Raw genomic sequence first — 15,383 nt, forward strand, 5'->3', positions numbered from 1 at the left:
ATTAAGGATGTTCTAGATAACATTTGCCTACAGTCATTGGATGGAAAGATAGGACTTACTAGAGATGATCCCACAACTCTTGAGGTTTAATAATGGGTAGAAATATATAATGGTTAAAAACTGGGGGTTTGGACTCAACAGATTGTGGTACAAATCTTGATTCTATCCCTCAGTCACCAAATGGCCCTTGGCAAATGGTTTACTCTTCTCCATCTCTGTTTTCATGTCTGCAGAATAGAAATAATAATTACTACCTCTGAGTGTTTTTATATTTAAATAAATTCACATAGTTAAAGTATCTTATGGAATCCTAGGCTATAATGGCATGCAATAAACTGAAGTTTCTTTATTTCCCTCAGTAAACTTTTTCCCCTTATTTAATAATACTCTTCCCTTTCTCCACTATTATGAACTGTAAGAAAGAGTGCTCTTTGGGTTATAATAGAGAATATTTCTCAGATTTTTCTCCCACAGAGAACAAAGAATTTTACAAAAGGACCTCTATTCTTGGGCCATCATTATCTTCACTGTCTGACTGACGTGGAGCAAATGCATGGCCACATTTGAATGCCCCTCTATTTTCTGCAGCAGCAGTCAAGGTCAGAATGATGCTATTGGCCATCAAAAAGTGTAATGTGTTGGATCTTGAAAGGCTTTAACCAGAAATTCTTCCCCCTCTCATATGCACCATCCTAAAGGCCAGTCTCAAAGCTTTTTAGTTTCTCTTCACATTTTTATTTTTGGTCCCATACACTGTTAGTGTGCCTTGCCTTGAACTATTTGAGGTTCATTGTTTACTTTCTTCTTTGGAGTGTATTTCTAGCAGCTTATTCTTAGTGGCCTTTTGTTCAACTTCTCAGAGTCCTTCAGACTTTTAAGACAATGGCAAATTAAAAGTTAATGCATTATTATTTGTGGCTTGCTGTAATTCCATCTTAGTTTATGAGATGACTTAGCCCAGAAATGCCAAAGCTTTCAAACTTCTGACTCTGATCCTGCCACAACACTTCAAATATCTCTCAGACTGTACAAAGACTCCTGAATAAGCCAGCAGAATGATTTTTTCTACTATTACAGAGTTTGAAACACAAAGTTTTAACCCCTGAAAAGTTGTCTAGGGGATTCATAGGCAGATGGTAATTGTTGAACTTTCTGGGCCATTTGACTACTGATGGCTGCTCCTAGTTCACTTGCATACCCCCTCATATTTTTTTTTTATCTTAGTAAACTTTAACTTCTTTATCTTTCTTAAAAAGGAATAAATGTTCTTTTTAAAATATTTATCTCCAGCTACGTGTGACACTGAAGAATAACCAATTAAATTTTTTTTTAAAAAAACAATGATTACTTTCCCTCCAGGATATATGTAGTAGCCAAACCATCTGTGTTAAAGAGACATCTACTTTTTCCAACTTGCCGGGCACGATGGCTCCCGCAAAGAAGGGTGGTGAGAAGAAGAAGGGCCACTCCGCCATCAACGAGGTGGTGACCAGAGAGCACACCATCAACATTCACAAGTGCATCCACGGCGTGGGTTTCAAGAAGCGTACCCCTCGGACACTCAAGGACACCTGGAAATTTGCCATGAAGGAGATGGGGACTCCAGACGTGCGCATTGACACCAAGCTCAACAAAGCTCTCTGGGCCAAAGGAATAAGGAATGTCCTATATCATATCCGTGTATGTTTGTCAGAAAACGTAAAGAGGATGAAGATTCACTAAACAAGCTGTATACATTGGTCACCTATGTGCCTGTCACCACTTTCAAAAATCTACAGACCATTTATGTGGACGAGAACTAATGCTGATGGTTGAATAAAGATATACAATTGCAAAAAGAAAAAGAGAGAGAGAGAGTTAGAGAGAGAGAGATCTAAACTCAGTACAGTATGATAGGACTCTAGGTACAGGCATACTTTGGAGATACTATGGGTTTGATTCCAGACCATGGCAGTAAGGTAAGTCGTAATCTTTTTGCTGGTGAAAGGTCTTCCCTTCAATTTGTAAACAATACACCATCTGTGAAGTGTGTGATAAAGCAAAGCATGATAAAAAGAGAGGCAGTCAGAGCAGAAACAGTATAGCTCAACCCTAAATTATTCATTTATTAAAAAATATTTAAAAGTTAAATTAATGCCTTTAACCATGCTACATCTTGACTCAGTTTCTTGTATGGTGAATACCTATTACTGATCAATTACATCTTAGTCTCAATTTTTAAAATTTGTGCTCAAAATTCTGTTGATAGATGTATCCTGTTATGTTATAGATTGACAGTAGGAACAATGAAACCCGGAGTGCTCAGTTGCCACAATGGTCTTGGCAAGGCAGGAACTATGTGCGTGGCCATACCCTGAAGCGCACCTTTTGCATGTGAGATGGATATTTTGATTTTATTGTTTGGACTGTCAGGCTGAAACTTTAATCATGAGTACCAGGAAGAGTTTCAGAGGTACTTTGTAAAATCCTTAGTAACTGTTGCATAAAGCACATCTCTGGGTTCAATGCAGTGCATTTTACTAAAGAAGCTACATCCACAACATTAAATATTTCACAACAAAAGCAGTGCAGATTATGAATAAATCAATTTTATGTCATAACATTTTACATTACAAAAACTTACTCCAACCTGGAATACTGTAGCAAGCTCGTATTGTAAGGCTTTCAATTCTAATGGAAGATGGTTCAAATATTATAAATAATTAATTTTATGTACTATAAAATAGCTTAAGATTTTTTCATGTTAAAAACAAAGAGAAAAATGTTAGAAGAGAATTTGTTGTGATTGTGGCATAGGCTGAGAGGTTGGAATTAAAACAAAACTGTCCTAACTGTAACTTATCTATTTGTGATGTGTGCAAAGTATAAAAAGTTGGCAGAAATGGAACCATTTTAAAATGGAGTCAAGGCAGCCATTCCAAAGGAATTGCATTACATGTCTTACGCCTTGAACCTGGGCAAAAAAAACCCTTTGAACTGGGCCAAACCAACATTGTCTTATAAGCAATTGTTTGTAAAGCTAACAGGCAAGCAGATCTCCTGATCACAAGGACTGGTAGTTAAGGACATTTTTAAAAATCAGTAACCAGCCAAGTATCACTAAAGAATAACTTAGCTTGTTCATACCAAAAAATATTTTTTTTCTTTTATTCATATAATAATTTCCCTTCTCTTTCTCATAAAAACCCCTTTGGGTTTCTGCCTGAGTCTATGCCTCTAAATTGCAATTAAAGTAAAATTACCACTTGTTTATTTTAAAAAAATCTCAAATAAACACTTGCCTCTCACTTTGACTTTTTATTTTTAGGTTAAAGGCAACTGTGACAAATCCCTTGGTGTCCTCTAGAACTGGCTGCTTTCCTCCTACTTGATTTCCAAATCTAGACCAAAATGTTCTAATGAAGCTTCTTTTTATATTATACTAGAGGCCCGGTGCATGAAATTCGTGCACAGGAGGGGGGTCCCTTCAGCCCAGCCTACACCCTCTCCAATCCAGGACATCCTCTCACAATCCGGGACCACTGGCTCCTAACTGCTCACCTGCCTGCCAGCCTGATCACCCCTAACCGCCTCTGCCTGCTGGCCTGGTTGCCCCCAACTGCCCCCCCTCTGCCGGCCTGGTCACCCCACATAGCCTGCTGTTCGGTTGTTTGGTTGTCCTTCACTAAACCCCTGCCAGCCTCATTGCCCCACGCAGCCTGCTGTTCAGTCATTTGGTCGTCTCTCACTAACCCCCCTGCCTGCCTTGTCCCCCCATGCAGCCTGTGTTCGGTTGTCCGTCCGGTTGTTTCAGTCATGATGGCCCCTGGCTTTTTATATATTAGGATAACCACTATCTTATTTGTAAAGGAGTTTCTAAAAGACTATAAGTTACAAACATTGATATTAAAATATTATTTTTTCACCTAAATTTTAGTTTTATTTAACTCTACATCTAGATCTTTCTTTTTTAAAAAAAGTTAATTAATTAAAAAATTAATTTTATTGAAATAACATTGTTTAATAACATTACTAAATTTCATGTGCACATTATAAATTGATATCTGTATACTCTATTGAGTATTCACCACTCAAAGTAAAATTTCCTTCCATTGTCATATATTTCACTCCCTTTACCCAATTCATCCACTCTCTACCCTCCTTCCCCTCTGGTGACCACCATTCTGTTGTCTATATCTATGAATTTGTTACTTTTTTTGTTTCATATTCCACATTTGAGTGAAATCATACATTTTTCATCTCTTTCCATCTGACTAATTTCACTTCACATGATACCCTCAAGATCCATCCATGTTGACACAAATGACAATATTTTATCTTTTTTATGGCTGAGTAATATTCATTATATATATGTACATATGTATATATGTATCTATGTGTATATATATGTGTGTGTGTGTGTGTGTGTGTGTGTATATATATATATATATATATATATATATAGTCTCACGTCTTTCATTCATCTGTTGATGGACACTTAGGTTGTTTCCATGTCTTGGCTATTGTAAATAATGCTGCATAAGGCATATAGTATTTTCAGATAAAAACCCAGAAAGGGAACATTTGGATTGTATGACAATTATAGTCTCAATTTTTAAAGGAAACTCTATACTGTTTTTCATAGTGGTAGCACCAATATATATTCTCACCAATAGTGTACAAGGGTTCTCTTTTCTCCTCATTCTTTCCAACATTTGTTTATTGTCCTTTTGATGGTAGCCATACTAACATGTGTGAGGCAATATCTTATTGTGGTTTTGATTTACATGATGTTGCACACCTTTCTATATGTCTGTTGGCCATTTATATGTATTCCTTGGAAAAAGGTTTATTCAGATCCTCTGTCCATTTTTTTTACATTGAATTTGTTGTTGTTGTTATTGAGTTTTAAAAGTGTTTTTAATATTAACCCTTTATTGAAAGTATCACCTGGATCTGTCTTGATAAGGAAATCTAAGTGGTAATTTTACTTAAGTCTTATGCAATTAAATACTGCTGTAGGGAGAGTGAGTGGCCCAGAAACCAAGATTCTTAACAAACTAGAGGCCTGGTACACGGATTCGTGCACTGGTGGGGTCCCTTGGCCTGGCCTGCGGGGATCCGGCCAAAACTGACTCTCTGACATCACCTGAGGGGTCCTGGATTGTGAGAGGGTGCAGGCCAGGCTGAGGGACCCCACCGGTGCATGATCAGGGCCGGGGAGTGATGACGGGTTGGCTCCAGGGTGTGTCCAGCCATCTCACCCAGTCCCGATCAACCAGACCCCAGAAGCAAGCTAACCTACAGGTAGGAGTGTCTGCCCCCTGGTGGTCAGTGTGCATCATAGTGACTGGTCAAACAGTTGACACTTAGCATATTAGGCTTTTATTATATAGGATAATTTTTCAAATAAAACTTAGTTTGTTTTGGTTGTTTTGGAGAGCAAAGAAAGGGAACAGTGATGCTTGAGAACTGATCACTAAATGATTGTCTTGTGCAATCTCCAAAAAAGGAAAACAACTGGGTGCTACAAATAGATGTTTCCAAAAGATTATTACTTAAAAAAGAGATTATTATTTGACCTATTATTTTTTCTTCAATGGTTATACATTGCAATCTGCCTTATAAATAAAATAAGACACTTGAAGATACGCGTAGGATAGAAAGCATTGCTCTCAGCTTCTATACCACTTTCTAGTTTATTTGAGATTTTGTCCTTAACCTTCACATAGGTTGTTAAAGATCTGTGCCAGGTCAGTAAATTAATTGACTGAGTTTAAATGTGTAAAGCTCTACCTCCTCTTGAAAACAATGAAACTGTAGAATACAATAGAACTTGCAGCGGTAGCAATGTAATGGCTTACTAAAGTGAATTAGTGGCCTGTACCAGATTTCATCTAGCTCTTTAACATATGTTTATCTACCCAGCTATCTCTTTATCTATATAATGTGTATGTTTATGCACAATACATAAATGTTATGCAAAATGTATATAGAAGCAGATGCTTTACAAAGATTAAATGTTATTTTTTATATGTCTCCAAAGTCTGTGTCTCATATTAATACAATGAATTGTCAGGTTTTTCCATTGTTCCACTTCAAAGCATGCAATTATATTGCCTTAATTGGAAGCACTGATGTGTTTTCACCAAGGATGTTTATTTGTATTCTGACTACTGAGATATAAATATGGGGCCATTTGCTATTTTTAGTTTTCTACTAATGTGGATTAAAAAAAACACTTTTTATCTTTATAAACAGACACATTGAGTTTATTGTAAGTTCAAAACTCTGTATTTGTGTTGGGATCATACAAAAAAATCTTACTAGCTATTGTACTGAAATGAATCTTTATGCAAGGGTCATGATAATACACAGCAGAAAGTGTAACAGATAAATCCAGGGACTAGCTGATTTATGTATTACTATACATCTGACTAGCATGGATTCTATCCAAAAAGCTTTGTGTGCATTTGACCAGAAGATTCTTAAATATTTTGTCATCTCTGATCAGTTTGGTTGGCATGGATTTAAAATAAATTTTTCATAGTTATAAGTTGCTAGTGAAAATACAGTTTCCTCCAAAATTTTTTGAGGATATAATCTCCAGGGATTTTAGTGGAACATTTTCATCTTGTCATGTGATATCAGTGTTAATGTATACTAATGCTCAATGAATAGGTATTATATACTTTTTTTGTTTCTTAATCCTCACCTGAGGATATTTTTTTCCTCATTGCTTTTCAGAGAGAGAGTGGAAGGAAGGGACAGAGGGGAAAAGAGAGTGACAGAGAAACATCGATATGAGAGAGACACATTGATTGGTTGCCTCCTACATGCTCCCTGACATGAGGGAGCTCGGGAGAGAACCCTCAATCTAGTGTGTGCCCCTTCACCAGGAATCAAAGGCTTGACCCTTCCTTCCATGCCCAGGCCAATGCTCTAACCATTGAGTGCACCAGCCAGAACTATGTATTTTTCTTTAACCCTGTGTATGACACCAGGGCTCTGTTGACCAACACTGTATGGACTCTGCCTTTTCCCATATCTGTGGCCTCAGTGAGATGAATTAATCAGTTAAGTTAAAATTGTCTTTGCCATAGACTCTAGCAATGCCATTTTTGTCACTGAGTGTGTTCCAGGTACCAGTTCAAGCACTTTACGTTTATAAACTAACTTAATTTTCATAGCACACATGATGTATATTTGATTAGCTTCCTCATTTTATAGTTGAGGTAACCAAGGCAAAGGGAAATTAAAAGACTATGCTCTCTCATAACATTGAGGCTACTGTTCTTTAATTAACAAACTATCACCACAAATAATTATTAGATATTTAGCATTTATTAAGAGGCTATCATAGCTCCAACATTTCCTTTACTTGTTCACAATGTCTTTTTTTCAAAGCTAAGAAAAGATTCAATACCCCTCAGTGCTTTATCCACTAGTAAATCAAAATGCAGCCAAAAGAGCTTTTTTTTAAAAAAAACAAAACAACTTAGGCAATAGTGAAGTGACAATAATTTGTTCATTCATTTCTCAATACTGTATTGTGCATCTGCTATGCACCAAGCACTTTTCTGGACATGAGGGATACAAAGAATACAAAGGTCCTAAGGGAGATTATATTATACTAGGGGTCCAGTGCATGAATTTGTGCACCTTGAAAAGAACTGTGGGCCACAAGGCTGCAGTGGGAACAAGGGTAAGTTTCGGCCCATCCTCTGCGCCCCACCTGGCCCCTCCTGCTGCGGGCCCCTGGTCCCCTGTCTGCCAGCAGCCCCACTCCCACTGCCGTTGCTCACATCCACTGACTGCACAGAGCAATTGGGGCTGGCACCAGCAGTGGGTGCGAGCAGGGCCGGCACCATCAATGGGGGCAATTGGGGCAGCAGCTGCCCCTCGCACCCACTGATGGCACCGAGTGATCAGCAACAGTGCTAGGTGTGAGCAGTGACTCTGGTGCTGGCTGAGGATGTGAGTGGGGCTGTTGCCAGCATTGGGTGCCAGAGGCAGCTGCCAGCCCCTATCGCCCTTCAGGAGCAGGAGGAGGTGGAGAAGTCCTGAGGGGCAATTGGGGCCGGCAGCTGCCACTTGCACTCACTGATGGCGCCAAGCAATCGGGGCCGGCACCAGGCACCAACAGTGGGTGCAAGCGGGGCCAGTGCCCACAGCAGGGGCGAGCACTGGGCAGGACTACAGTATGTGGGAGCAAAGAATTTTTAGTAACCACCAGAGGCTTGCCCCAATGATAGTGACCGGCGCCCCGCCTTGGTCTGATGTCCCCCACTCACTCTGCCATATTCCGTACTCTGCCGCCTGCTGCCCACACCCACCATGTTCCACACACGCCCCCTGGTGGTCAGCACACGTCATAGCGACCGGTTGTTCAGTTGTTTGGTTGTTCTGCTGTTCAGTCTATTTGCATATTAGCCTTTTATTATATAGGATGACACAACCAAATAAGCAAAGTCATTACAGATTGTGGTGTATCTTCAGAAACAGAGTAGATGCTGGAATATAAAATACATAGAAAGTTTTTTTTTAGCTAGAGATAGTCAGAAAAACTTCTCTGAGGAAATAACTTCAAGTGAGATCTAAGGAGAAAGAGAAGTCCTAGGAAGAGCCAGGAAGAAAGTATCAGCAAGAATCTGGTGAAAACAAGAGCCCAGAATGTTCCAATTTAGGGAAAGCCAGTGTGGCTTGAGCATGGTAGTGAGCCTGGGCTCTATACATCAAGAGGGCAAAGCAGCCAGATCTTGCCATGTTCACAGGGGAAGTTTGACTTGCCATTCTGTCAACTGACCTGGTGGAGTTCATCAGCACAACAAAAATTCAATAGTGTTAACTTTGTTCTTGGTGAAGTGCATTCCATGGCAGTGACAGGAACTAAAATTTACTGAATAGGTAAATATATTTACCTGTTCAGTAAATATATGATAGTCCCAGTAATAGGTATTTTACATATTTGTTTTCTCATTTGATATTTACAGTCCTATTATTAAAATGCATCTCTATTTCCCTAGGTAAATAGACAAACAGAAAGTGTTCAGAGTAGTTAAGTAACCGACCCAAGGTCACATGGCCATGCATGCGTCATGGAGCCTAGACCTTACTCTAAAGCTTGAAGTGTTTCTGCTATGTCCAGCTAGTCCCTTCTGACAGTGACAAGTCAGGATGTGGAGGATGAAATTGAGTGATCCCACATAAAAGTGTCCAATAGAGAGCAGCCAGGAAGTTCTAGAAGGATGTGGTGACTGCCTAACAAAAATTTGTTGGAAGCTGGGGAGGCATGACCTGTATTAGGCATTTGTGGAAAGCAGATACTGAGACGTGGAAAGCAGGAGTCAGAGCTTCTTTGTACCAGAGTGGAGGCTTGGAGAGAACAATCATTTGTCTTATTTTCCTAGTGCATATGTCTCTGGACAGTGTTTATTAGCAACCATGGGAAGGAGTGGCAGGTAGAAAAGGGTTATTATCAGTCTACTTCCCATCAGACTAGTCTAAGCCTCATCCTTAATTTACTCTTTCCACTTCTTACCCAGAAAAGCTATGATAGACATGAGCATAGCCCAAGGCTCAGAGAATGTTTTAAGAGTATGACATTGGTCTGTGTGCAATCACATTCCTAGTAGACCTAAACAGCTAAGTGGGGATTTCTACTGGGTTTGCGAGTAAAAAGATGGAAACTTTGCAGTTTCCCCCCTTAGTAATAGCATAATTTCCCCCTTTTGCATTCAAGTTACATATGCATTATTCTTTTTTTAAAAAAAAATATAGGGTCACTGCTTTCTCTCTTCAGAAATTTGAGCACTGATATCATATTGTACTAGCTGTTTCATGGGAAAAGATGGATTATAAGACTATGAATTCAAATGGTGGTGGATTGCTGCTTTTTGAATCACCAAGTTCCTGAATATTAATTTCACATGTGCACATCTTAAGCCATAATTAGGTTGAACAGCAACCCGATGGAAGGTTCCATCTTGTAGTGCTCAGACCTTATTCTCAGACTCCTTAGAGACACTATAGTTTTCTTTTTCTGCTCAACATCCTTCATTTGATACACCTCTTTTGGGTTATATTTTTCCATGAAGTTATTTTAACTCAGGAGCTTTTTCCCCCCTTGAATGGAAATAGGTTTTTCACTTTCAAGACTGTCTAACAGGATGAAAAAAGTTGTGTAGAGATGATTATGCACTGAGCCTCATTTTAAAGGGAAAAAAAAACCCCACAAAGATTCTGATGGGTACAATACTGTGTGAATCTTTTTTCTGTGTGTGTGAATTTATTTAATCAATTCTTATTAATGGATTGATTCTAATGGAAGAAAAGAGGAAAGTAGATAAGAGGAAGACTGTGTGTTATAGTGGTACATTTCCATTTTTTCTTTAACAAGTTCTTGCAGAGTTGCGAACTAAAAAAGTTCTTCAAGAAACTACAGTTTCCTGGAATGCCTGCAAGATAACTTCTTTCTCTCTTTCACTCTTAGGGAGTCCCATCAGGGGAAGAGGGTTCAGGATTTAGAATGAGCATGTCATCAGAACTTACAGTTAGTTGTCTAGCTCTGACATAAAGTAGAGTGGTAGTTCCCAAAGGCAACACCTAGTAACACAGTGATCTCAGAGATTTCTACAAAGCCCTGAGATTTTCATGCAAGAATTCAGACTCAATAGGAAAGTAGGTGGGGAGGCATAAAAATCCATGCAATTTTTAAAAGCTTTTCTGCAAATTCAGATGCAAAGTGGGTTTTGGAATTACCAAGTAGAGGACTGAACTGTCATCAGTCATTAGGGAAGCTTCTCTTTTCCTCACTCAGCAAACCTCTGCAAGCAAAGAAACAGGCCACCTTGCAGATGAGCGCTCCTCCAGGCTCTGACAAAGATAGGTTACCACTCATTCCTATTGCTGTTTCTTTGTTGATTTCTCTACCTATTTAAAAAATATATATGTTTTTACTGATTTCAGAGAGAGAAAGAAAGGAGAGGGAGAGAGAGCTAGAAACATCAATGATGAGAGAGAATCATTGATTACTGCCTCCCGCATGCCATCGAGTGGCAACCTGGGCATGTGCCCTGACCAGTAATTGAACCATGACCTCCTGGTTCCTGGGGGGTTGATGCTTAACCACTGAGCTACACTGGCTGGGCTCTCTTCCTCTTCTCATTCATTTCTTCCCTAACTAAATCTTAGCTATATTTGCAGTGAAATTTGGGCAGAAAATGTATTATTGTACTTATTTTTAAAAATCAAAATGTATTTTTGTGAGATGATTACTATGTTTCCTTAATGAATTTATCCCACAACAGTCTAGTCTGCCCATATCCTTCTTCTTGAGCCTGGGTAGGGTAGGGTGAGTCTGTCCCTTTTATGCAGTTGACTGATTGTATATCACTAGCCAGCTCCTGTCACTGCCTCTCTTCACTTGAAGCCCAGCAAATCTGGACCTTCCAAGTCCTAAGTGTGAATGTCTACTGCTTTCATGGATCCACTGGCATTGAGCTTGATGATGTTAGCACTTGCCTCACCCCTTTCTTCCTCATACTATCTTCTACTGTTGATCTCAGCAATTTACCATTGCTGGTGGACTGGACACTGTCCTCATGATTGGCTCCTTCAGAGACTCTACTGTCTTCTCTTTGGTTCCCATGATTCTGGACTTCATCATTGCACCAATATGGAACCTTCTACTGTCAAAGACATAGCCTGTTCACAAACTGTTTCCCTTGATTTTGCAAAAAACACTATGTGTCTTCTTCTTTATTAGGGCCCTCTGGCATTATATACAGATCTTTCAATAACCCCAGGTTAGAGGGCTCCATCTGATATAGTTGAGTGTCTTAAGTTTGAATATCTTAGTTGAATTTATTTAGTTCAACAAATACCTATGGAAGGCTATTTGTGTAATACATTATACTATATGTCACGAATCCAAGATAAATACCGCACTGTCATTGTATCTGAGTATTTAATTTCTACTTGGATAAACATATAGGTGGTTTTAATACAATATACAGTATTCTGTGACAGAATTATGCACAGGGTGCTATGGAAACACAGATAAAAACAGGTTTAGTTCAGCTCATGCATGTAAGGGCTGGAGGAGATTTATGGAGAAGAATGATACTTGAAATGAGTCCTTAAGGATAGAAGTGGGAGTGTGTTATAGGCAGGAGTAATCTGATCAACATTAGCATGGTGGTGTGAAGGGTAGGCTATGGATGAGGATGTATGGAAAGCCATGGTAGGTGAGATGGAAGGGTAGGTGGGGGTACCATGAAGAAGGCCGCAAGTACTATGCCAAAGTGCTTGGATTTTTCCCCTCTAGTTGATGGTTTCCTGTTAAGGAGTTCCTGCAGGGCAGTGGTTTCCTTAGATTTGTGTTTTAGATCAATCAGGATGGCTATTTTTAGTGAATGGATTTCAGATCAGCAGTGCTGGAGGCAAGGAGACCAGTTAGAACACAGTAGTAGTAGTCTGGGGCCTTGATTCAAGCAGGAGTTATTAGAATAGAAAAAGAGAGGATTTGAGAAATGCTAAGAGGTAAAGTTGTGTAAGTGTATTCATTAATCCCTTAAAATTAATATTCACTGAGTGCCTGCTTTGTGCCAGGCATCAGTCTAGTCAGGGGTGGGCAAACTTTTTGACTCGAGGGCCACAATGGGTTCTTAAACTGGACCAGAGGGCTGGAACAAAAGCATGGATGGAGTGTTTGTGTGAACTAATATAAATTCAAAGTAAAGGAGCAGAGGGGAGAGCAAGAGAACCGGATAGAACAGCCAGATCTGGCCCGCGGGCCGTAGTTTGCCCACGGCTGGTAGGTGCTTTCATACATCAGTAAACAACACAAACATCTCTGCCACCATGAAGCTGATGTTTAGTGGGAAAGATGGGCAATAACAAAAAAGTAAATGCGTCGTGTACTAATAGCAGTGCTATGGCTTGGAGTAGGGAAATAAAAAGTGTGGCGGTAGGATCACCAGATTTAGCCCGCCCCCCATCTCCCCCCAAAAATAAACAAACAGGACACCAGGTTACATTTGAATTTCAGCTGAACAATGTGTAATTTTTTTTTTACTATTAATATATCATATGCATTTTGGGGAATATACTTTCACAAAAATATTACTCCTGTTTATCTGAAATTCCAACCATAACCAGGTGTCCTGTATTTGATCTAGCAATCCTATTGTGGTTGGAGGTGTTATTTAGCGATGATGGTGAGCGAAGCCCCCCTAATACATGATCTTTGAGTATTGCCCAGAAGAAAGTGCAGAGAAAGCCAGGTTGCTATGTCTGGAAACACCATGCTGACGAGGGAACAGCAAGGGCAAAGGCCAGAACCAGGAGCATGAAGTGCTCCAAAGCTTTCAGGAGGCCAGTGTGCAGGAGAGGAACAGGAATCACAGTCAGCGAAAACTCCAGGTTTCCTGGGACTGAAGCAAACGTGATTATGGGGACTCGCTTTCAAAAAACAAACAAACATCAAGTTGTAAAACTTTGGTCTGAGTAAAAATCAATTTAGAATGATAAAACAATTTACAGAAAATCACAACATTTAAAATATACAAAGTACTGCAAATATTGCAAAATCCAGAGAAATACAGCATTACTTTTATTAACTGACTACCTGACACACCCCTCTGTAATATATTTTCCCTACATTTTGAGCTGTGCATATTCTGATCTTCTCTTCTTATGAAAATAATATCGTGATGTCCGTTTCTATAGAGAGAGGAAAGATAATTTAGTCTTTAGCATGGTTGAGGAAAATTTGTGCTTTATTATCAATAACTGAGAAAATTTTCTTTCAGTTTGTTAATGCTGATGTCAAATGAAAGTTTAGATTTTTGTCAGATTTAGGAAAAATCTCTGTCATAATGTTTTCAAATATTAGCAGTAAGACTTAAGGACATTTCAAATTTTATGAGGCAGAGACTGATCTTTAATACTTCTTGAATCAACAACTCACCAGCAATTTGCTGACGACGTCCTCATTGTAGTAGCATATTCCATATGTTATATTACTTTTGTTGATGTCAGTATTGCACTGCCTTATGGGATATATTTTGATGAGAACTGAATCCTACATGCATTTTTTTACACAGATTAGCTTCAGGCTTCATACATTTCAATCTTCCTTTTTCTTCCATGTTCCCGGTGCTCAGCAACCCTACACCTGCTGTTACTGTAGTAAGTTTTCATGATACCTGGTGAGCTAGCACAGTGAGTAGTAACAATAATAACTTAAAAGGATGGCTAACAGCGGCCTAGGAGTACATGGAAGTGACTGCACACTACATAAAGGAAGCCCTCTAAACCCAACTCAGTGTATCCTCCTATCAGCGTCCCCTGCAACTATGATTATGGCTAATCATTCATGAGGGGCACTGTGACAGACCATGTATACAAAGTCAGAATGGAAAGGGCTGGTGAACTTGACTGGTTTGAATTAAAATATCTTATTTTTATAATTTTTACAAAAATTATGATCGTGCGAACACATTGCTAGGTGCCTCCCAAGGACTTTAAAGATGCCTATCCCAGTGAGAAGCCCTTCATTAATTTAACAGTAAATCCACCTCTGCAATGGTTAACATCTATATGATCCCAATAAATAATCACTGACTATTGTTCTAACCAAAATGATGGCATTTTGAATTGTATTCATTTTATCCTGAACTTTTTAATATACCCAGAAACTAGAATTGTCTTATATTAAGTGATGTCTTACAAATGCTGTTGGCCAGGCAACAATTTAGAATAAGGTTGTCATTACCCATGCAAGCATGTGCATCAAACCAGGGCCAGCTTCAAGGTGCACTGGAGGTGTTCTGTAATAGGTTTGGCAGTGGCTACATGAGTAGATAGTACATATGTAAAGAGCCAATGCTGTGGGAATGAAAAAAGGTGGTGAAGTAGATATAGTTAGTAATATTCCCCAACCAATGCTGTGGGAATGAAAATAGGTGGTGAAGTAGATATAGTTAGTAATATTCCCCAAAAGGGAATAATAAATCTGGCTAGCTGCACATAATGCAAAACTAGATTAAGAGGCCAACATCAAAGTCTTTTAGTGTTTTAAGGATCCTTTTATGAAAATGATACCATCAACATCATTAATAGTATGAAGAATGACAGTGTGGAAAAAAATGGATAGCAAGACTCTGAGTCAAATAAGTGATTTGCAACAGATTCTGAATTTGGAAAAATTTAGGTATACCTTAAATAATTTATTTTACTTGTACTTTCAAGTAAAATGAAACATAATAAAACCTATATCTGGTTAATTCTAAAAGATTTCTTTTAGTAAAATATCTAAATGATAAGAATTTCTGTGTCATGGTTTAACTGGAAGTATTTTCCTTTCATAGTGGTACATAAAATGATAGTGCATCTTAAAA

General features: G+C 38.9%; 1 pseudogene across 1 annotated transcript; it reads left to right on the forward strand.

The window, feature by feature from the left end:
* The first annotated feature begins 1,422 nt into the window (after positions 1 to 1,422).
* On the forward strand, positions 1,423 to 1,802 carry LOC308243148 (large ribosomal subunit protein eL31-like; annotated as a pseudogene). The gene has a single exon. The product of its transcript is annotated as a large ribosomal subunit protein eL31-like (transcript).
* Positions 1,803 to 15,383: the final 13,581 nt, after the last annotated feature.

This window comes from Plecotus auritus (genome assembly GCF_963455305.1).
Source record: "Plecotus auritus genome assembly, chromosome: 2".
NCBI lineage: Eukaryota > Metazoa > Chordata > Mammalia > Chiroptera > Vespertilionidae > Plecotus > Plecotus auritus.